We start from the raw sequence: 22,154 nt of genomic DNA, 5'->3' as shown, positions 1-22,154 counted from the left end.
AACGTTTACAGAGGAATACACACAATATGATGATGTCAAAATAGAAATAGAATTGGGAAATTAGGCCAAGGGAAAATATAAATTGTTGGAGAACATCAAGATCTCCTAAAGAAGAACACTTAAAGTTTGATACATGTCTGGTGCCCTTTTTTGTTTTTCAGTGCTTTACTTCTTGAGGAATCTGGAATTTTTTACTATAATATGTGGCATGTTTGTCAGTAATTCAGTTCTTCTCTACACCAACTGCCAGTAGTCCCTGCTATATTTAGTGATTAGTGTGATGCCATTCTCTCTTGTTCTAGTGTTTCTGATCTGTCATCTTTCATTCTCTTAAAATAGCTTATAAATCCTTCTGAGATTTCAGTGTAATTATGTTTTCTTTTTAGTCAAATGACATGGCTTTTTTATAACATGGCTTATTTGCCAGAACAGTTTTAGATGTGCAGAAAATTACAAAAGATGGTACAGAATTGCCATACACCCCTATCCAGTTCTTCCTATTACGAAAACATCAAATTAGTAAGATACATTTGTTATAACTAATGAACCAGAATTGATCCATCATTATTAACTAAAATGTGTGCTTTTTTTAGATTTCTCAAATTTTTCCCTAATGCCCTTTTTCCTTTCCTGGGTGCCATCCGGGATACCAGATTACATTCAGTCATCGTGTCTCCTGAGGCTCCTCTTTGGCTGTAATTGTTTCTCAGACTTACCTGGTTTTTGATAACCTCAGTATTTTTGAGGAGTATTGGTCAGGCATGTTACAGAGAATCCCTTACTAGGAACTAAATTATGCCTACCCACAATTCATATGTTGAAGTCCTAACCCTCAGTGTGACTGTATTTGGAGACAGGATCTGTGAGGAACCAATAAAGGTTAAATGAGTCATAAAGGGGGAGTTCTAATCTGTTTGGGCTGGCACTCTGATGGGAATAGTAAGAGACACCAAAGCTCTCTCTCTGCTGTGAGGACACAAGAAAGCACTATCTGCAAGCCAGGAAGAGGGCTCTCCCAGATCCCAACCAAGCTAGTGCCCTGATCTCAGACTTCTAGCCTCTGGAACTGTGAGAAACTATTGTTTTAGCTTCCCAGTCTATGGTATCCTGTTTCTTTTATAATTTAACAGTGTTCATATGTTTGAATTTAAAACTGTATTTTATTTTCAAAGCTATGTGTTTTACTTCAAAAAATATATCAGGTAACATATTTTAGAGAAGTGTATTTTCCAAAGAACATATATTTGAAAATTCTGGAAATTTGGGATTTCACAGTTTTACAAATTTTAAGAACAACTATTAACTTTCTTTCTCTTCTAATAGTCAGTGTGTGTTCCTTGTTTCTTGTGCTTATTTGGTTTGTATACAAACCCCTCTTTTCTTATCATTTAAAACAAATTTTTAAATAAATCCTATCAGTAATTTACTCAATTTACTCATTATTTTGAAGAACTGTTTGATCTTAAATGTTTTTTCATTTTCCATTTTATTCTATCCTCTAGTTTATTTCAGCATCTTCTTTTATAAGCACATGGAGTTTTTATAGAAGAACTCTATAAAAGAATTTTTTAAGTTTATTTATCTATTTTGATAGTGAGAGAGAGCAGGTGAGGAGCAGAGGGTGGCGGGGGGGAGACAGGATCCCAAGCAGGCTCCATACTGACAGCACTGAGCCCAATGCGGGGCTCAAATTCACAAACCATGAGATCATGACCTGAGCTAAAGTTGGAAGCTAACCAACTGAGCCACCCAGGCACTCCTAGAAGAATGTATTTTAAGAATAGCTTATGCCATTTCTATAGGAAGAAAAACAAATAATATCCAATTTGCTTAGCACAGATCAGTCTTTACTCCTGTGACAGTCATTAAGTCCATCATTTTACATGAAAATAAATTGACCAAGGTGGAGCTAAGACACTTACAAATTAACACTTGTCAGACTAGACAGTCTATCACTGACTTACTTATCATTCAAATTCTGAAACAGAAAGAAAAATCTTTCAAATATACAGAAAAATGCCAAGGTCATGTAAAAGATTGAGAAGGGATGGTTGCGTTGGTTCTCTGCTTTTTATATGGCCATGCTTTCGAAAGGTTTCTAAAAAGAATCAATAACCAGATTGACATTCAGTGCTGACTCCCATCAGTCTGTGTACACAACACTACCCCTCTCAGATCCTTGCTTCCAGATGTGACTCACCTCCCTAAAGCTCAGCCAACCTTTCTTACTTTAAAGAACTTCCTTTCCTTATAGTGCTTTCAAATTCTAATGAGATCTCCAGAAGTCTGTTGCAAAATACCTGTGGTCCTTTATACACTTTCATCATTGGCTCATAAACAACTCTTCTTTTATCTTCAAACAGTCTACATGAGTTTCAAGTTTATGAAAAAAAAAAAGCTTTGTTTGGCTATACAATTCTAGAGGATTTTGTATTTTTGTCTAAAAGTCGAAGAGTTTTGGCTTTGAGGAATATCTTTCTGTACCTAAAGAATCTTCAGTTTATATTTTTACTGGTCATAGAGCTGACTAGTCTTGTTACAAATATCAAGTTGTCAACCTAATTTTTGTCCTTAAAACATGAGACTAATCCCAACAGGGTCTGTGAAGCTTCTTAACTTTACCCTCATGTTGTTAAATATGGGAGATAAACAATCAAAACTCACAATAGTAGGATATCTGAGTAGTTCAGTCAGTTAAGTGTCTGATTCTTGATTTCAGCTCAGGCCATCATCTCACAGTTTGTGGGTTTGAGCCTCACATTGGGTTCTGTGCTGATGGTGCAGAGCCTGCTTGAGACTGTCGCTTTCTCTCTCTTCCCTTCCCCCACTTACATGTGCTCTCTCTTTCTCTCTCTTAAAAATAAATAACCTTTTAAAAAAAGGAATTTTTTTTTTTTAAAAACCTCACAATGTTGCATGTACACATGGCAGCATACTGAGTGGCTTCTATTTTTTTATCCTTTTTTACATTATTGTTTTTATTTTAAAGTAAAATCCCAGACATTAAGCCACTGCCTCAAAATAATGGGAAAAAAACAATAATCAGAGTATTGCTTCTAGATAAATATTAGAACTGCAAAACATCTAGCTCCAAACTGTCTAGAAGGCCTTGAAGGGCAGAAGCCAAGCTTTGCTCACCTTTGTCATTTCTCTCCCTTAAGACAGTCATAGATGTGGTTCTTCTCTCTTATTGACAAGGACTAGGGTCTCCATAAACATTAGAAGAAGGGGCACCTGGGTGGCTCAGTAGGTTGAACATCCAACGCTTGATTTCAGCTCAGGTCATGATCTCACAGTTTGTGAGTTCAAGCACCATATCCAGCTCTGCTGACAGCACAGAGCCTGCTTGGGATTCTCATTCTCTCTCTCTCTCTTTCCCTCTCTCTCTCTCTCCCTCTCTCCCCAAATAAATAAATTTTAAAATGTTTAAGAATGCCAATTAATTTCAACTTAGTACTTTGTTTAAATAATTACACAACATGCTTTCGTGGCAAATACATTGATTATAGCAATTCTAATATTTATTTATAACTGGGTCTCATTATAAAAATAGCCACTTGGTCCAACTATATTTTTTGTGATATAGTAGACCTTAAGCCATGTTTAATAAATTTTCAGTTTGAAAATAAATTCTCCAGTGCCACCAACAGACTTAACTATAAACCGAGGACCAGGTAAGTATTTGGCGCGCAGAGAATTAACGCTGCATGATCATGTTCCGTCTGTTACTCCTACTGTGTTTATCAGTCAGTTTCAATTATAAATCTGTATGTACTTGTAGTAATTATTTCTACAATTTTTCAAAGTATATATGTCATCTAGAACAGAAGTTAGCAAACAGTGGTTCACAAGCTGAATCTGACCCACCATCTGTTTCTGGACAGCCCATGAGCTAAGAATGGCTTTTGCATTTTTCAATGATTAGAAAAATGTTAAAAGAATAGTATGGCATGACACATGAAAACTTTATGAAACTAAAACTTCAGCATCTGTAAATAAAATTTTACTGGAACACAGCCATGCTCATTTGCTTATTTGGGTCTATGGCTGCTTTTATTACTACCACGGTAGAGCTGACAAATTGAACAGAGACCATGTGGTCCACAAAGCCTAAAATATTTATTATCTAACCCTTTCACAAACCCCTGACCTAGAACTCTAAAAAGGTTTGATGGTCTCTTTTTTGTAGCTTTTTAAAAATTTTAATTCTAGTATAATTATCATGCAGTGTTATATTAGTTTCAGATGTATAATATAGTGATGCAACAAGGTTATAGATTACTCAGTGCTCATCTGTGATAGTCTTTTAATACTGAAAACTTTTAAAGTGATAATCATAGTGTATCATTATTATGTATTGGTAGTAATGGTTATATTATGACATTATTGCTATATGTTATTATTTTGTATTATGATCCATATTTACTGCATTAATATTGCATGTTGTTATTCTTTGTAATTCTATCCCATTATTATATCTATCTAAATAATTAGGTATTTCTAATTACATCATCAGCAGTTTCCAAAAGAGCATCACACACTGCTTCTAACATAGTTTTTAGTGAGACAATGCTATCAGTTGATTCTCCCTCACGTATTTCACAAAGGTTTTCAAGTTTTTTTACATTTAGTAAATGAGCTTTAAATATGATTCAATGTTCAGTTGAAGTCAAAGAGTGCTTCTTTAGTTTTTGAAAGATAATTAAAATTTAGTGGTGTCAAAAATATTTTTTAACTATATTGTTAACTATCAGGTTTCAAGAATGCACAGATAAAAGAATTAAAGGTTCTTTTGTGCAATCTGTTGTTTTCTATATATATTTTTCATATTATTTGTCCTTAAGACATGAGGCTAATCCCAGAGGGATCTATGAAGACTCTCAAATTATTTTTGCCATTAAAATTGTTTCTTTAAGTGGTTTAGTCCACAAGAAATGCACATAATTCTTTAGTTATTTAACTTACGTAGCAAAGTTCCAACCTAAGAATTCACATATGGAAATATATACATCTCTAGGTTCCACAAATCTAATAATAATTACTCTTTATTCTATTTGGCGTACATCAGGGATTGTATCTAAAGTAATAAATTATGTTTTACAATTCTTGTTATCCAAACAATTCTGCTATAATTTTATAATTTTAGCTTTGTATCCCACCCCCTAAGAACTACAATATGTTGCCAATGTTTGTATTCTGCACATATGTCTTCTATGGTATTTTAAAACTCTGCTGTAGTTTCTAAAAAATGCAGCAAATCACCATTGTCTCCTTAAGTTCCTTGGTAGGGGAAGACCAACATGGTGGAGAAGTCGGGGAATCCATACTTCCTGCCTCTCTCAAACAAAGAAGAGCTGACACCAAAGGACTTTGAACTGAGAGTCTGAGAGGAAAAGAGACTGAGTCATCAACCAGGGAGAAACTGGGACAACTTGACGGGCCATAGGTGGTGATTGTGAACTGAGGAAGATAAAATGGGCCACGTGTTATGCTGAGACCATGGATTCCCCCAAGGACCACCAGGAGTCCCAGTCACGTATGCAAAAGCAAAGGGCGTTTATTTGGGCTTAAGCTCGGTCTCTCAGACCTCTCATGCTGAGAGCCCGGATCATCGGTAGAGCAGGGTTTTTATTACAGTAGGGGCGAGGGATGGGGTGAAGGGTGGAGTGAGGGGCTGGTATTACAAAATGACTGGGCGGCACATCAGCAGAGGTTGGTGCGGCACAGGGTGATTGGCTAATTTAAAAATAAGCAGGCTCACTAAAACAGCAGGAACATCAGGCGTTTAATGATTGGCTCGGGCTGGTGGTGGTATCTGCTTGGGCAACAGGTGGGTTGCTTTTCTTTCCGTTGCTGCTGAGTCACACCTGGGGAAACAGAAACTTAGGCCTTCTAGTTTCTAAGGCGTATTTGAAGCCTGTCATGGCATTAGTTTGGTCCTTCACCGTGGAGCGGAGGAACCCCCTTCTGTGGTGAGACAAAGGGAAGAGAAAGAGCAGCTGGGGAAGTGTGGACTGTGTCTGGACAAGAGAGGAACCTCGACTGGGAGGAGAGGGATCCCATCTCTAACTGCAGGGCTTTCTTCGGACTGGGGCCAGCTGCTCTATTCAGGAACAGGGCAGGGGAGGAGGGGAGCCGCCTCCAGGTTCGGTGGTAGGTCAGGGGTCCAGTCTGAAGCAGGAGAAACCACTGCCCTCCCCTGAAGTGTTGCAGGATGGGACAAAGCCAGCCAGGACCACATATCGGGCAGTATAGAGAGGCACTTCCCCATTGCCGGGCCTCACGGAGCAGGAGTTTAAATCCCAGCCAAGTGCTGGGGCACCGGAGTCGTTGAAGTGAGAAAAACTACCGGTCTATGCCCGAGGCACAGTGAGGATGGCTCCAGCAGAGTCCACTGGTCCTCAGAGAAGAGACTGGGGGGTCACCATTTCCCCCCACCACCACTAAGGCAGGGCCTCAGTGATCGGTCCCACAGAGGAGGCAGGACCAGCCTACAGCAAACCACACCCCTCCTTGCCAGGTAACTGTGTATCTACTGGAGCAGGTCTGACACTGTGGAACCAGATGTCCCCCTCCTCCAGACCAGCACTGCTGCATTGCCTGGATCAACTCTAGGACAATTCCTGTCATTCAGATATATTCTCCCTTCCATTTCTCCTCATCTCTTCCATCCTCTAGACTGGTTACTCTGGGTATTGGTTTGTTTAAACAGACGTATTTAATCCATTCTCTTGATACATGTTCTACACCTCCTTCTTTACTTTCTCTCTCCCTGGGATTATCAAGCCATATAGTTTCTCTGTCTGAGTAACTTTATCTTTATTTCTTTTTCCCCCCTCCTTCCTTATTTTCCTTTCTCTCTTGCTCTGGATTAAGCCTTTTAGTCTCTCTGGCTGGCCAATGTTTATTTTTTCTTGGCACCACCCACCCCTGTCATTTCTCTCTTTATATGTACTCTTCCATCAGCACTATCTCCACCCTGTTCTTTACTTGTAGCTGGTATTTCTGGTTTTTTGCTTTTGGATTGTTTTTTGTTTTTGTTTATTTGTGTGTTTGTTTCCTGTTTGTCTGTTTGTTTTCCTTTCCAGGACTACTTCAAGGAACAAATCAAAGCACACTTGGTAGAGTATACAAAACATCATTACAAGCAGGGAAATAAAATAACCAAAGTCACAACAACAGAGAGAAAGTAACACTCTCCAAAAAATACCTCCTGAAGGGCCAGGCACTGGATAGCATATGACACCCCTTTAAAATAGCAGTGCTCACAGGTGCAGAGCACATAACAAGCTTTTAGAACTTATAAGGAACAGAAAACTAGCCAAAATGACAAAACAGAAGAAGTGACAGCTAAAGAATTGATCAAAACAGATATAAGCAACATAACTGAACAAGAATTTAGAATAATAGTCATAAAATTAATCACTGGGCTTGCAAAAAGCATAGAAGACAGCAGAGAATCTATTTCTGCACAGATCAGGGAACTAAAATATAGTCATGATGAATTTTAAAATGCTTTAAATGAGGCATAAAATAAAATGGAGGCGGTCACAGTACAGATTGAATAGGCAGAGGGGAAAATAGGTGAATTAGAAGATAAAATTATGGGAAAAGAGGAAGCTGAGAAAAACAGAAATAAAAAAATCCGGGAGCACTAAAGGAGAATTCGAGAACTGAGTGATGCAATAAAAAATGGAACAATATCTATATCATAGGTATTCCATAAGAAGGAGAGAGAGAAAGGGGCTGAAAGTATACTTGAACAAATCATAACTGAGAACTTCCCTAATCTAGGGAAGGAAACAGGCATTGCAATCCAAGAAGCTCAGAGAATTCCCTTCAGATGTAACTTGAATTGATCTTCTGCATAACGTATCATAGTGAAACTGGCAAAATACAAGGATAAAGAGATAATTCTGAAAGCAGCTAGGGATAAACGTGCCTTAACACACAAAGATAGAATTTGTTTCTTGACTAATTTTCAGTGCTAGACATAGCCTTGCCAAAATCTGAACCACATATTTTAAGAGGTCAATCCTAGAATGCCAATATTTTTCCTTTCCAAGTAATCTCTGTTTAGCACCAAGAATTATAAATGTTTTCTATAAGCTTTCAATTTGTAATACTTTCATTACTGTTTATTGGCACTTCACTTTGTTCATGTTTATAAAGAATATATAATAAAAGCTGATAGTCATTTCATACTTTCTTTCATTAGTGGATTTTTTTCTATCCCAAAGCATTTATAATACAGACAAAAGATAAATTTTTTTGAGGTAGAATAACATATTCTAATCACTTTCAGCATTTGAAAGAATCTGCATATACTCCTTTCTGAAATATTTTTACCTATAGGTTCTTTTGAACTGTTATTTTTTTTTTGAAGAATTGCATACTTTTCAACAAGAGTGCCATTGTCCTTTTATTTCATATTCAAATTAGATGATCATGACCCTGATCTTCAAATACAATATTCAGTTTAATCAATTCTTTTGTGTTTTTTCCTCTTCAGAGTGTTCTTGAAATTGTTTTATTTAGAATTGACACTGAAGTAAATTTAACATTCTGCTCCATTAATAACATATCTATGCTCCATTTTGCTGAAAATCATGGTTCTGAAATCCTTTTCTTTTTTATTCTATCATTCAACCAATTTTTCTAGAATATTTATTTAACCAACCAAAGTTTCTCATTAATTTTTTTCCTAAAAATTTCTCAATTATTCATTTTATGATATTAATAATTTGTTTAAATTTTATTTTCAACATCCAAGGGGGGATAGCATCCTTTCTCAAAAATTTATAACATTTAAAAATATTATATAACATGTCTCCAGTTTTTTAGAGGTTAATTTTTGCAACATTTCTATAGTAACAGAAAAAGCCAATACTATAACATAATTAACAAATTGTTACATGGTAATCTCTAATTGGTATCTATGCAAAACATACGTTGTAGATTATTAATGGAAACTGAATCATTACATAGTAATTTGTGTCATAATATGAGAACTTGTAGATTAATTGGAAATTCAGCAGTATAATTTTGGTCCAGGAAACAAATAGCAGATGGTATAAACTATAGCATATGATGCCCAATTAAGCCAGTATACTAAAACCAATAGGAGAGCTTAAAAAAAAAGATTTTCATCAAGATATTCAACAAGAACTCCTTGACTACAGCCCCAGCTTATTGGGTCAAAAAGGTTTTTTTTATTATTAGGCTCAGTTCTCTTTTATAAGGTAAAACATAATTATGCATATCTTTCTGTTGTAATATGATAATGTACTGCCATCCATTAAAAATTTGTCATACTATGCTGATGGAATTTTTTAATTTTTAAAAATTTTTTCTTTTTATGTTTATTTTTGAGAGAGAGAGAAATATAGAGTATGCACAGGGGAGGGGCAGAGAGAGAGGGAGACACAGAATCTGAAGCAGCTCCAGACTCAGAGCTGTCAGCACAGAGCCCAACACAGGGCTTGAACTCAAAAACCGTGAGATCATGACCTCAGCCAAAGCTGGATTCTTAACCAACTGAGCCACCCAGGTGCCCTGATGCTGACTTAATAGAGCAAAACTCCTTGCTGTCACAAGATAGAAAATTGTCAGAAAATATGTGGATCACCACTATGGAGTAAACAATCAGGATAAAATAATTCTAAAATTTCAATAGAAGGATGTCTATATGTGAGTAGAACCCGTATTGCTATGACACCCTTATGTAGCATAGAATCTAATCAATGTGAACTGTAGCTATCTATACAAAGAAAATTGGAAACATTCTCTGGTTTCTACTGACGAAGGAAATAAATAAATATTTTGTTGAATGAGTAGCCCCTAGTGCCTAATTTGAGCATTCTTTTATATTTTCTTTCTCATCTCCATCCTCTTTCCCATTTTTGTTTCTTTTTTATTGTAAAGTCAACTTTAAATGCTATGACACAGACCTTGGAGCCTCAAACTTCCTCATTAAACTTAAATTATTGCTCAAAGTTGAGATTGTTCTGGGCAACATCAAGCTTTTACGCTTCTCAACAAGATAATGAGCCGAGCCCAAGCAAAGAATAACTTAGATATATGGCAGATTGACTAGTCAATTGTCTTGGAATAGCCTTGTCTGGTGACATACTTGTGTTATCATAGCGTAACATATAAACCTGTTGAGTCACTATGATGTACATTGAAACTAATGTAGCATTAGGTGTCAACTATACATCAATCTAAAAAAAGAAATTAAAAATATGGAAGATTGAGTAAATGCGAATAACTCTATATTCAGATGGGTTGCCCATATAAACAGTGAGAATATAACTCCAGGGATAGACAAAGTGATTGATTTTTAATAGAAGGTCAGAAAAAAAAAATGTGAAGAAATAATATGTCTCCAAGAGCATAAATTCAATTCATAAAAGAATGTATTAAGCACACAATATTCAGCACTGGGCACTCATTTTAGGAGGAAAGATAAACAATACACAAATCGAGCCTAGACTGCTGGAATATGACATACACAATGAAATAGAGAAGGTGCTATGGAAAAATAAAGGAGAAAGAAGCCACTTTGACTAGGGAAGATGGTGACATTTTCATTAATTAACCACATACTTACGGAGGACCTAAGTATGCAGGAACTGTTTTTAGTGCTAAAGCCAACGAAGCAGCAAAGACAATCACCCTCCTGAAGCTCACACTCTACTGAAGGAAGCAGACCACAAGCAAGTAAGAACCAAAGTCAAACAGCTCAAAGTGCTATGAAGGACAGCAGCAGCAGAAGACAGCCATGTGCTAGAAACGTGCATTTTTAGATAGGATATTCAGGAAAGCCTTCTAGAGAAAGTAAAATTTTAGTGAAGTCCTGGAGAAAGCAAAGGAATCAGTCATGTGAGTCTTGTAGCTATCATGTTGGTTAAGGTAAATTTACAATTTTTGAGGGTTTAAAAAAAAGTCACAAAAAGGACAAGGCCACGCTGTAGTACATGCCCAGGGCCCTAGGCTTCAAAATGTCTGGATTTAATGATATCTGACCTTTCCATCTCTGAAACTCTCTGTCTTGGAAGAGGGAAGCTCTTTTGCTAGGGTATGGGTGGTGAGTTGGGGGAATAACATAGTCAAGGCACAACTGAAGGCCAGTATGGCTAGGGTGGAAAGGAAGCTAAATTGTATGGAGAGAGAAAAAACAAGGGTCAGATCATGTAGGGCCTTGTGGACCACTATGAGGGCTTTCCTACCAGTGAGAAGGGAAACAATTAGAAGTTTTGAGCAGAGAGGCACCTGGGTGGCTCAGTGGGCTAAGCATCTGACTGTTGAAATTTGGCTCAGGTCATGATCCCACTCTTGTGGGAGAGAGCCCCATGTCAGGCTGTGCCCTGACCATGAGGGCTGCTTGAAATTCTCTTTCTCTTTCACTGCCCTTCCCTGCTCCTGCTCATGCTCTCTCCTTCTTTCTCTCTGTAAAATAAAAAACTTTTTTAATGTTTTATTATTTATTGTTGATAGAGAGGGAGACAGAGGATGAGCAAAGGAAGGGTAGAGAGAGGGAGACACAGAATCTGAAGCAGCTCCAGGCTCCCAGCTGTCAGCACAGAGCCTGACTTGGGGCTCAAACTCATGAACCACAAAATCATGACCTGAGCAGTAATTGTATGCTTAACTGATTGAGCCACCCAGGCGCCCCTATAATCTCAACTTTTTTTTTAATTTTTTTTAATGTTTTATTTATTTTTGATACAGAGAGAGAGAGAGCATGAGAGGGGGAGGGTCAGAGAGAGAGGGAGACACAGAATCCGAAGCAGGCTCCAGGCTCTGAGCTAGCTGTCAGCACAGAGCCCAACGCGGGGCTCAAACCCACAAATGTGAGATCTGACCTGAGCCGAAGTCGGAGGCTTAACCGACTGAGCCACTCAGGTGCCCCTAATCTCAACTTTTTAAAAGAAGTTTTGAGCAGAGAAGTGACACAATATGAGAACAGACTCAGTAGAAGCAAAGTTGAAAACTGGAAGACCAGTCAGGCAACTATCTCAAAACTCTGGACTGCAGGTGATATTGGGTATGACCAGGGTGACAGCAATAGGAGTCTGAAGGAGTCATAGATGAATACTTGAATTTCTCAACAATCATCTTTTGAGTACCTACCAGATGGCAAATACTGTATCTAACCCAAGGGCTAGATTCACTTTGGAATCCCTTGCATGGACCCTCTGGACTTCTTTATCAATAATCCCCAACTCTATTGACACCAAAACCATCCCCCCATAAAATATCCCTCATTACTATTTCAGGCCATATTGACATCCTGCATTCAGATTCCGGCCTAGCCCATACTACTTCTTGCTACAAACCAAGTATGTGATGACTTGAACATTATCCATAAAAGGCACAGTTGGAAGCTTTCATAGCACATTTGGAGGAAAGCACCCAACTAGCCTGGACACCTAATATTAGAGTGAATAGAAGAGCAGTACTGAAATATGAGACTAGAAAGGCAGGTTTGGTCTGGGGGTGTCACTGTTTGCCATCTGTGCTTTATCCTTAGGGCAAGGCCAATGGACACATGTCTTTTACTGCATGCCTTTTAACCAGTGTAGTAAATTGGATTATGTTCAGCAGATATTCACTCATTTTTCCTAAGATCATAGACATGGTTGTTTATCAGACAAGTTTAACATATAGAACTGCTATAATCTTTCAAAATGAAGGAGGAAGAATCTTATACATGTGACAAAATTGGACCCAGGCCCACAGAGAAAAGTGTTCCCAGGTCCTTCTGCATCACTTTTACCTGCGAGATGTATTTTTAAAAAAAATAAATTGTTTATGTGATTCTTCTGAAAACTATGTTTACTAATTATCATATCTACCTCTGAGATACCAAATTTAGGAAACTAAGTAATCAATTACATGATCAATGTTTAAGAAATGTCTTGACTGGGGCGCCTGGGTGGCTCAGTCGGTTAAGCCTCCAGCTTCGGCTCAGGTCAGATCTCACGTTCGTGGGTTCGAGCCCCGCGTCAGGCTCTGTGCTAACAGCTAGCTCAGAGCCTGGAGCCTGCTTCCAGTTCTGTGTCTCCTTCTCTCTCTGCCCCTCCCCCTCTATGCTCTGTCTCTCTCTGTATTAAAAATAAATAAAACATTAAAAAAATTAAAAAAAAAAAGAAATGTCTTGACTAAGGTAGGTGGGTAGCTTAGTTTGGTAAAGCATCCAATTTCTGTTCAGGTCATGATCTTGAGGTTCATGAATTTTAACCCGCTTGGGGTTGTCTCTCTGTCCCTCTCTCTCTGCCCCTCCCTCACTCCCAGACTTTTTTTCTCTCTCTCTCACAAAATAAATAAACTTTAAAAAAAAAGAAAGAAATGTCTTGATTGATTTGCACTAGATTGGAAAACTCACCATAGTGAGAAGTTAGATATGCCTTTGGCTCCCCATTTAAATTGTGAAATTATTTTTTACAGAGTACAGAAGCACAGAGATGTTACCTTAAAAAGAGAAAAGGAGATCAGAATGGAAGAAAGCTATTTTTCCCTACCAAAGACCTCAATATTTTAGACAGTAATATTGGCAATTAATTAAGTTCATATAAAATCATAATTACAGCTACCGTTTTTCAAGTAGTTTCTATTTATAAGCACTAACACACACAACCTATCTTAAATTCACAAACCTTTTGGATGGGTATTATTTCCATTTTACCAATGTCAAAACAGATTCCTCAGCCAATGTGAGGAACTTGTTTGAGCCCACACAGATAGCTACCATTCCTCATCATTCCCCCATACGGAATCCACCAAAACATCTCTAGCGGAACATAGCCATCAGTGTGCTGTATTGGACTGTAATTCAGAACATTCTTCACTCCCTACATTATAGAACAATGCTTCACAGAAGAAGTATAGGAGGAGGATTTTGCTATGGAGCTTTTCAGTTTAAATATTTGTTGATCAAGTGATTGGAAAGTTAAATGGAATAAGTAAAAGGTTATTAGGAAAAGATTACTTTTGCCTGTCTCTAAGTTTGAATACCTCCTTTTACTAACTCCTACAGAATCCCTGCATTTTTCATGAATTGTCAACAAGAAAGAAAAAAAGATGAGTCTAAGCTACTTTGAGGAAAATGAAGATGAAACCACATGGCACTTGAATAAAGTCACAGGTTGCTGTCTAAGCTTCTACAGTCAGAAAGATTCTACATAAAAGTGAGGTGCTCTGTTAATCCCCAAAAGCCTGTCCCCCAACCAGTCCTCAGCTTATGCTGATAACTGATAAGCATATAGTACATTACCCTCAGCTCCTCCTCTGAACCTCCCTGTATGTGACTAGTGAGAACCTGCTCTTAGGACGTGCCCATACTCGATCTTCCTTGGGCTCTTGTTCATGTTTCACTAGCCTCAAAATTTAAGGACAGCTCCATCATGAGAATATGAATCACACATGTTGAAGTTACAGATTCTCCAATATTCTTGAGCAACCTAGGCCTTATGTTTTATTTGGCCCAGGCAGACTTGGCTAAAGGTCATGCCTTATGTTCAGTGGATCTAAAGAAGAGCTGCTATCTAACCTTATAGTTTCCTTGTGGTGATACATTAAGGTTTAAAATACTTAATATTCTTCATTTTTTATGCTCTTCAACATAAAGACAAACCCAAGGGTTTTGACCATCTGATTTTTTAATAATTGTTTTTTAAACCAATTCAATAAAAGTTAATTAAATTGATTATTTTCTCATTAAATAGGACTACCAAAACAGCAGATTTTTCGTGCTATAGCTGTTTATGTTGATGCTATAAGGCCAAAACACAAAACATTGTGTAGATCCAAAATAAAGCATAGCCTCCAACACCCTGTGTGACAAGACTATGCCTTCTTTTGAACTTGCCCCCAGCATTCCTTTATATGATCATTCTTCCCCAACCACATCAACCTTTCTGTTCCTCAAAGAAATCGAGTTTGTTCCTGTTGAGGCCTTGGCACCTCGCTCCTCCCTCTGCCTAAAACATCCTGCTCCCAGGTCAGATGTGTGGTTTGCTTCTACCTGTCACTCATGACTCAGCTTATGCGTCACCCTCAGACCTGCTTTCCCAGGTCACGCCCCTACATACAAAAAGAGGTGATTCCTCTCTCGTTGCCCCTCTGTTTTCTTTATAGCACTATTCACTATCTGACGTAGCTTGTTCCTTTGTTTAGCCGTTTCTGCTGTCTCCCCATCTAATATAAGCAGCCTAACAGCAAGGTCCTTCTCTGTTTGGCTTACCAATATATCTCCAGAGAATAGGACATTTGCTTAACAGAGTACTCAATGAATATTTGCTGTATGAATGAACTAACAAATGAACAAACATATGAATGAATGAATAGTTTCTATGAAAGTTATGGCAAAGCCACTAACACTAAACATATTCCAAGAGTTATGGCAAATCAGCAGTCTCTTACAGTGGAGATGAATAACTTTGGCAACTAGATTCTGTCCTTGATATTCATCCTTATGTTTAGCCAAACTCCAAACAATGGAAAAAAGAAAATTCTAGGAGAAACCATGTCTAGATTTCTCTTCTTGTGCCAAAAAATGATATTCCTAAATAGAAGCCAACAAATAGACACCCATCATTTAGTAGCTATGTACTTTCTTTCTTTATAATTAAAGGGATTTTGCCATAAGCAAACAATTTTTGGTTTTCTCAATTTTGCGCATTCCAAACACTATTTTTGCAGTTCATAGAGGTATAAAATTTAAATGTACATAGTTCACATTCTTTGGCTCTACTTAACCTTGATTAATTTCTGGAAATTTCCATTTGCATGTTCTCTCTCTCTCTCCGTTGTCTTCTACCTCTACCCCAACCTCTCCTCTCTTTTTTCTCTTTCTCTGACAATATATGCCTAAATTAAAGATAAAAAGAAGGATTTTTGGGCATACATCAAGCATAGGCATATCCTGAATCATCTCTACAGTTGGAAAGACAAAGAAAATAAGCAGTTTACATTAAAAAATGTTGGAACACTGAACTAGAAAGATGCCTCTTTTGCCTAAAGAAAAGTCACTCATAGTGACTGCCTGACATTTTTTTTTTAATTTATGGAGGCAAAAATATTTCTTTTCTATTTAATACTGTATATAGAAATTTAATAATTCAATAATTAAAAGGTGGTTACCTTTTAATATTCAACTTTTGATATTCAAACTGTTATATTCATATATAATATATTCTTGATATATGTATTTTTGATATAATATATATTTTTGATATATATTTTTGATATAAATTTTGATATTCAAACTGTTATATTCATATATAATATATTTTACTGTTTTATGAAGAGAAAATTTTAATCTTTATCATTCATCTAAAATGCCTGTTCACCAACATTAAAAATACATAAAAATAGCAATATAAAAATTAAAATTTCTCTTTATTTAGAATTTAGAACATTCAAGATTTAATGACCAACATCTAACAAGTAGTAATAACAGTGAAAAAATAAATAAAAGAGAAATAATTTCTACCAATGTAAATGTCTTCACATTTAGGCAATTTTGACAAATTGTCACATGGAAAAAGTTTAGCTAGTACATTGATAAAAAATATATATATGCACCATGGGCAAGGAGTCAACATTTTAATTACCTAGCATTTCCTCTACAGAATGAATTTCTCCAGCTTCAACATGCTTTTTGCCCTATTTTTAGCTAACATCATAATCTGCACCTAAGCTAATATTCAGATAAAATGAAGCAATTGATAACTCAAATTTATCTTCCAAAACCTTAAAGCTTAAGTGTGCTGACTCTTTTCAACCTAATCTCAAATGCATATAGCTGAATTCTTGTTGCTTAAAAATTGTTTTGCAAAAATAACCTGATGACCCTCCCCCTCACCACAAGAATGTCTGTGCTTATTTTCACTCAAAAAGTGCAACTATCACATAGATGTTTTAAGACTGGGTCAGCCATTGTAATATTAGTCTAACAACATACCAGATGGTGCCTCGTTGTGGCACTAATGAGATTCCCATCCCATGTAAGCTCATAATGTATCTTTTCTTTTATACAGTTGTTCCCCCTTATCCATGGGGGATCTGTTCTAAGACTCCCAGTGGATGGATGCCTGAAACCATGGATAGTACCAACCCTAAATATACTATTTGTTTTCCTACACATATGTCATGATAATGTTTAACAAATTAGGCAGAGAAGAGATGAATAACAATATTAATAAAATAGAACAACTATAACAATACCCTGTCATAAAAGTTATGTGACTGTGGTTTCTCTCTCAAAATATCTTATTGTACTGTACTCATCATTCATCATGTAATGATGTGAAAAGATGAAATACCCTTGTGATGAGTTGAAGTGAGGTGAATGATGTAGGCATTGGGACATACATTAGGCCACTATTCACTTCAGAAGGACCTAAGGACACTTGAGAAGGAGGAACATCCATTTTGGGATGGATTGATTATGGGTAACTGACACCAGGGAAAGAGAAACCACAGATAAAAGAGGGACTACTGTATAGACTAACAGTTGGCATACGCGTATCTGGTTTACATAAAATAAGACACTAAAAGGGAAAAACAGAGAGTCAAAATTCTAGTAACTGCTTTTGGCTCTTGTCTAGGAACAATTTTATGATATTAACTTCTATTGTTGACTAGCTCTAAAGATAGACAACAAAACTTTTTTTCCAGAAGTAGAATAAACTTTCATGGATAGTTTGTTTCAATGAGGTTAGCCTCCTAGCTATCACTTTAAGAAATACATTAACCTAACACGTTCAAGCGAACACATTTCAAGTCAGTGATGTTTTACCAAGTAAACTGTCTCTTAATTAATGCCAGGACTCAGAGTTTACTAGAAGTTTACCTTTCTGACAAGGCAGAGAACACATAGTAAAAAGAACTGTAGAACTACTGTGCTATAAATAAATGCCCAAGTGAAAATTTATATAGTTTTTAGGGATGATATGCAAAATCTTTCAATACTTCATGAAAGTTTGTTCTTTGGAATTTAATTCAAGTTCACTTAATTAAGTTCTAAGAAAGAAAACAGTAACTGACAGCTGTTCTTCCTCTCTAACAGGCCAACCTCATGACCAGTCATCGCAAAAATGCCCATTAGTTTAGATCACCACTCACTGTGTTACGGAGTTAGACGGCACACTGGCTTGGAAGGGGTGGATATGAGTGTCTTTGTGTGTGTGTGTGTGTGTGTGTGTTGGGGATTTGCTGTCTTGAATTTAGTCTGACCAAGCAATAGAATGGAAGCCTCTGTACTCCTTGCTGCATTTTTGTGTAGGAAGGACCTCCACTCAATCCACTCAACCTAGAGAAATATGTTGGGCTTCTTGCCACCTCTTTACATGTATGTGTGTCTGTGTTTATGTGCAAAATTTATTCTGCCCTTCAGGTAAGCCACTCCACTAAATCTTAAGGATTTTTACTAAAATTGGGATAATTAGGACAGTAGGAAAGTACATATCAATGCTACAATTTATATTCCCTCTTAAGTTAAGAATTTGGTCAGTTGGGCACCTTGGTGGCTCAGTCAGTTGAGCATCTGACTTCAGCTCAGGTCATGATCGTGGAGTTCATGAGTTCAAGCCCCACATCAGGCTCTCTACTGTCAGCACTGAGCCTGATTCAGATCCTCTGTCCCCCCCCTCTCTCTGCCCCTCCCTCACTTGCACACACATACACTCTCTCTCTCTCAAAAATAAATAAATATTAAAAGAAACAGTTCAGTCATTTGACTCTATTGAGTATTTGATACTCATAGTGATACTCATGATACACATGGTGATGAGCAAACTATTCAGGGTCCCTATGTTCACAGAGCTTATAGAAAAATAATGCTAAAAAAGAAGTCTTATACCTTTTCCTAAATATATTTTCATCACAAGAGTATTTCTTCTTTATAGATATATTATAAGTTATATAATATAATCATATAACTATATATAATTATATATGATATAATTTGAAGATTCAAATCCACTTTTGGTTGAAAATCTGGGGATAGATAGTAGCTATGTGTCAAAAAGAATATGGAAATATCTAAAGCTTTCCAGAAAAGAAATGAACTGCCTCAAACACAGTGCTTATCAGGTATGCCGCCATGTGACTTGGATTGTCAGTCAGTAAGTGTTTGACAGTTGTAACTGAGTGACTTTTAAGATCCCAGTCAACCCTTTCTGAAATTTCGTAACTACTTTTCCAAACACAGAGTAGGGAAAATTGAAATAGACAGCATGGAATTAGCCCAACTGAAAGAAACAAAGTACTAGCAACTCATCACACATTCTACTCTCTTCTTTCTCTTCATTCTATATTTTTTACTTGGTCACTTTTCCATTCATTAATTCATTTTTTCAAACAATAAAATTTTTAGCACTGAGCCAAACCCAAAAATTCTTCAAATGAAGAATTTATGTCTTACAAAAGATTCAGGGGTGTGTAGGTAGCTCAGTCGTTTGTGTGTGACTTTGGCTCAGGTCATGATTTCACAGTTTGTGAGCTCTAGCCCCAGGGCGGGCTCTGTGCTGACAGCTTGGTACCTGGAGCCTGCTTCTGATTCTGTGTCACCCTTTCTCTCTGTCACGTCCCTACTTATGCTCTGCCTTTCTTTCTCTCTCTCTCAAAAAATAAATAATATAAAAAAATTTTAATTAAAAAAAAGAAAAGGTCCATTGCTTGGGTTTTAAAATATATCTCCTTATTATACACTGGGAAGAAGCCTATATTTATTTATATCTATTGGCTAAAGAGTTTATGAAATAAAGGATCCATTCAATACGGGATGGAAAATTTCACTGTTATCCTCAGAGAAGAGCTTAACCAAGTTTTTGGGTTCTATCTTATTATTGTAAAGTATAATACACATAAAGAAACATGCATAAAACAAAAATTTAAATCATTATATCAAACACCCAAGTATCTACCACACAGGTCAAAAAATATCATTTCAAATCAATTCCTCATTCAGCTAAATGAAACATTTTCCTATTTTTTATGGTTATCATTTCCTTGCTTTTCTTTAGAGTCTTATCAACCAGTATACATCCCTAACTACCATAATTCTTTAACTTCATAAAAATGGCATCATACAGCATGTATTTTTTTTTGCAAGTACATTTTCAGCAGCTTACTGTTGGTGTGATTTGTCCATTATGTTCCACTCAGCTATAGTTCTTTCACTTTCTTTAATCAGTAGTGTTACAATGCATAAGTATGTACTATTTGTGTGTCCTTTCTTTTCTTAACAGGAATTTGGGACGCTTCCTCTTGTTGGGGCCATAATAAATCCAGCTACTATGAGCATTTTTGGACATGCAGGAACATATGTACCTGCATTTCGATAGAAGTATAACTTCTAGGTCATGGAGATATCTTCTGTTTTAGAAAATATTGCCTATCTATTTTGCAAAATCATTGTACTAATTACATACCCAACAGCTATGTATGAGAGGTTTTGTTTTGTTTCATTTAAAATATTCTATTGGGTTTGTAGTGCTATCACATTGCGTTATTAACAGGCATTTCCCTGATTGTTAATGAAGTGAGTCACTTTTTAGATGTTTATTTGAATTTCTTTTTTAAATTCTCCTTTCAAATCTTTTTATTCTAAGTTTTCTGCATTTTTATTGACTTGCATTTTTTTAAGTACACTGGATACAAGCCTTCTATTGGTTATAGATGTTGCAAATATCTTCACTCATTCTATGGCTTGCCTTTTTCAGTCCCTTGTGGGGTATATACTAAACATAGAACTAAATGTATGACAGGATTAGAACAGATGGTGGGAGTGAAATGAGAATTGTTTTCAGTATGATGATAATAATATCAATTCAAGGAAGAATGTGATAGGATAAATGACATACTTTAAGCATTTGAATAGCCCCTAAAAATTAATAAAGAAATATAGCTAAAAAATAAAAAGAGGTAATAGAAAAAGTATTCTCAATTAACTTAAAAGAAGATAAAGAAAGAATAACAAAGGACAAAAGAACAAAAGAAAATAGGAAAAAAACTACAATTATACTTGGAGATTTTATTGCCCATTTTTCATAATTGATAAAAGTAGAGAAAAAACTCAGGCTATAAAAATTTGACCAGTATGACCAAGCTAACATTTGTATAGCACTATACCAACAACAGAAGACATATACCTTTAAAGTACAGATGACACATTCACTAAGATGTTTCAAGAAATTTCAAAGAATTGTTCTGTAACTGTAGTGGAACTGAATTAGAAATCAACAAAAATAAGATGTATAGAAAATCCTCAAATATTTAAAAAGACATAAAATAAGATATATGTGTTATGTAAACAGATGCAATGACTGTGGAAAATGATACAGAGTCTTTTCAAAAAACAAAAATTAGGGGGTGCCTGGTTGGCTCGGTTGATGAAGTATCACACTCTTGATCTTAGCCCAGGTCTTGAACTCAAGGTCATGAGTTCAAGCCCCACATTGGGCTCTGTGCTGGGCATGAAGCCTATTTTTTAAAAAAATTAAAAATAGAACTACCATATGACACAGTAATTCTACTACTGAGTAAGTTACCCACATGAAACAAAAACATTAATTATAAAAGATATATGCAAGCCTATGTTATTACGGCCTTATTTAAAATAGTTAAGATATGGAGGCAACTTAAGTGCCCATTTGTAAATGAATGGACTAAGGGACCAGTAAACAAATGAGCAAAGGAAATAGAAACAGACTCATAAATACAGAGAACCAACTGTTCAAACTGTCCACCAGAAGGGAGGAGAATGAAGAGATGGGTGAAATAGGTGAAGGCGATTAAAAGGTACAATCTTATGGTTATAAATAAATTAGGTGAAAAGCACAGCCTAGGGAATACAGTCAATAATATTGTAATAACATTAAATGGTGACAGATGATAACTATACTTACCATGGTGTAAAATGTGTAGAATTACCAAATCACTATATTGCACAAGAAACTAACCTAACATTGTATGTCATATATAATTGAATAATAAAAAAATGTTTTAAGTTATATGAGTGATCAATTAGTACATGAAAAAATACCCAGTATCATTAGTCATCAGGAAAATGCATATTAAAGCCACAATGATATATTACTTCATACTTACCAAAATAGCTAAAATTAAAAAGACTAATGATACCA

The 22,154-nt window shown here is 36.2% G+C and overlaps 1 long non-coding RNA gene across 1 annotated transcript in view; it reads left to right on the top strand.

The window, feature by feature from the left end:
* The first annotated feature begins 941 nt into the window (after nt 1-941).
* The window catches only part of LOC115304852, a 37,215-nt gene continuing 16,002 nt past the window's right edge, over nt 942-22,154 (top strand). Inside the window, exons 1-2 of the long non-coding RNA XR_003914654.1 lie at nt 942-1,068; nt 5,278-5,536. This is a non-coding gene — a long non-coding RNA (uncharacterized LOC115304852). The remainder of the gene's footprint in view (nt 1,069-5,277; nt 5,537-22,154) is intronic.

The sequence above is a fragment of the Suricata suricatta genome, chromosome 1, assembly GCF_006229205.1.
Source record: "Suricata suricatta isolate VVHF042 chromosome 1, meerkat_22Aug2017_6uvM2_HiC, whole genome shotgun sequence".
In the NCBI taxonomy this organism is placed as follows: domain Eukaryota; kingdom Metazoa; phylum Chordata; class Mammalia; order Carnivora; family Herpestidae; genus Suricata; species Suricata suricatta.
The sequence above is the reverse complement of the archived record's forward strand: the minus strand, read 5'-3'. Positions and strand labels throughout refer to the sequence as shown.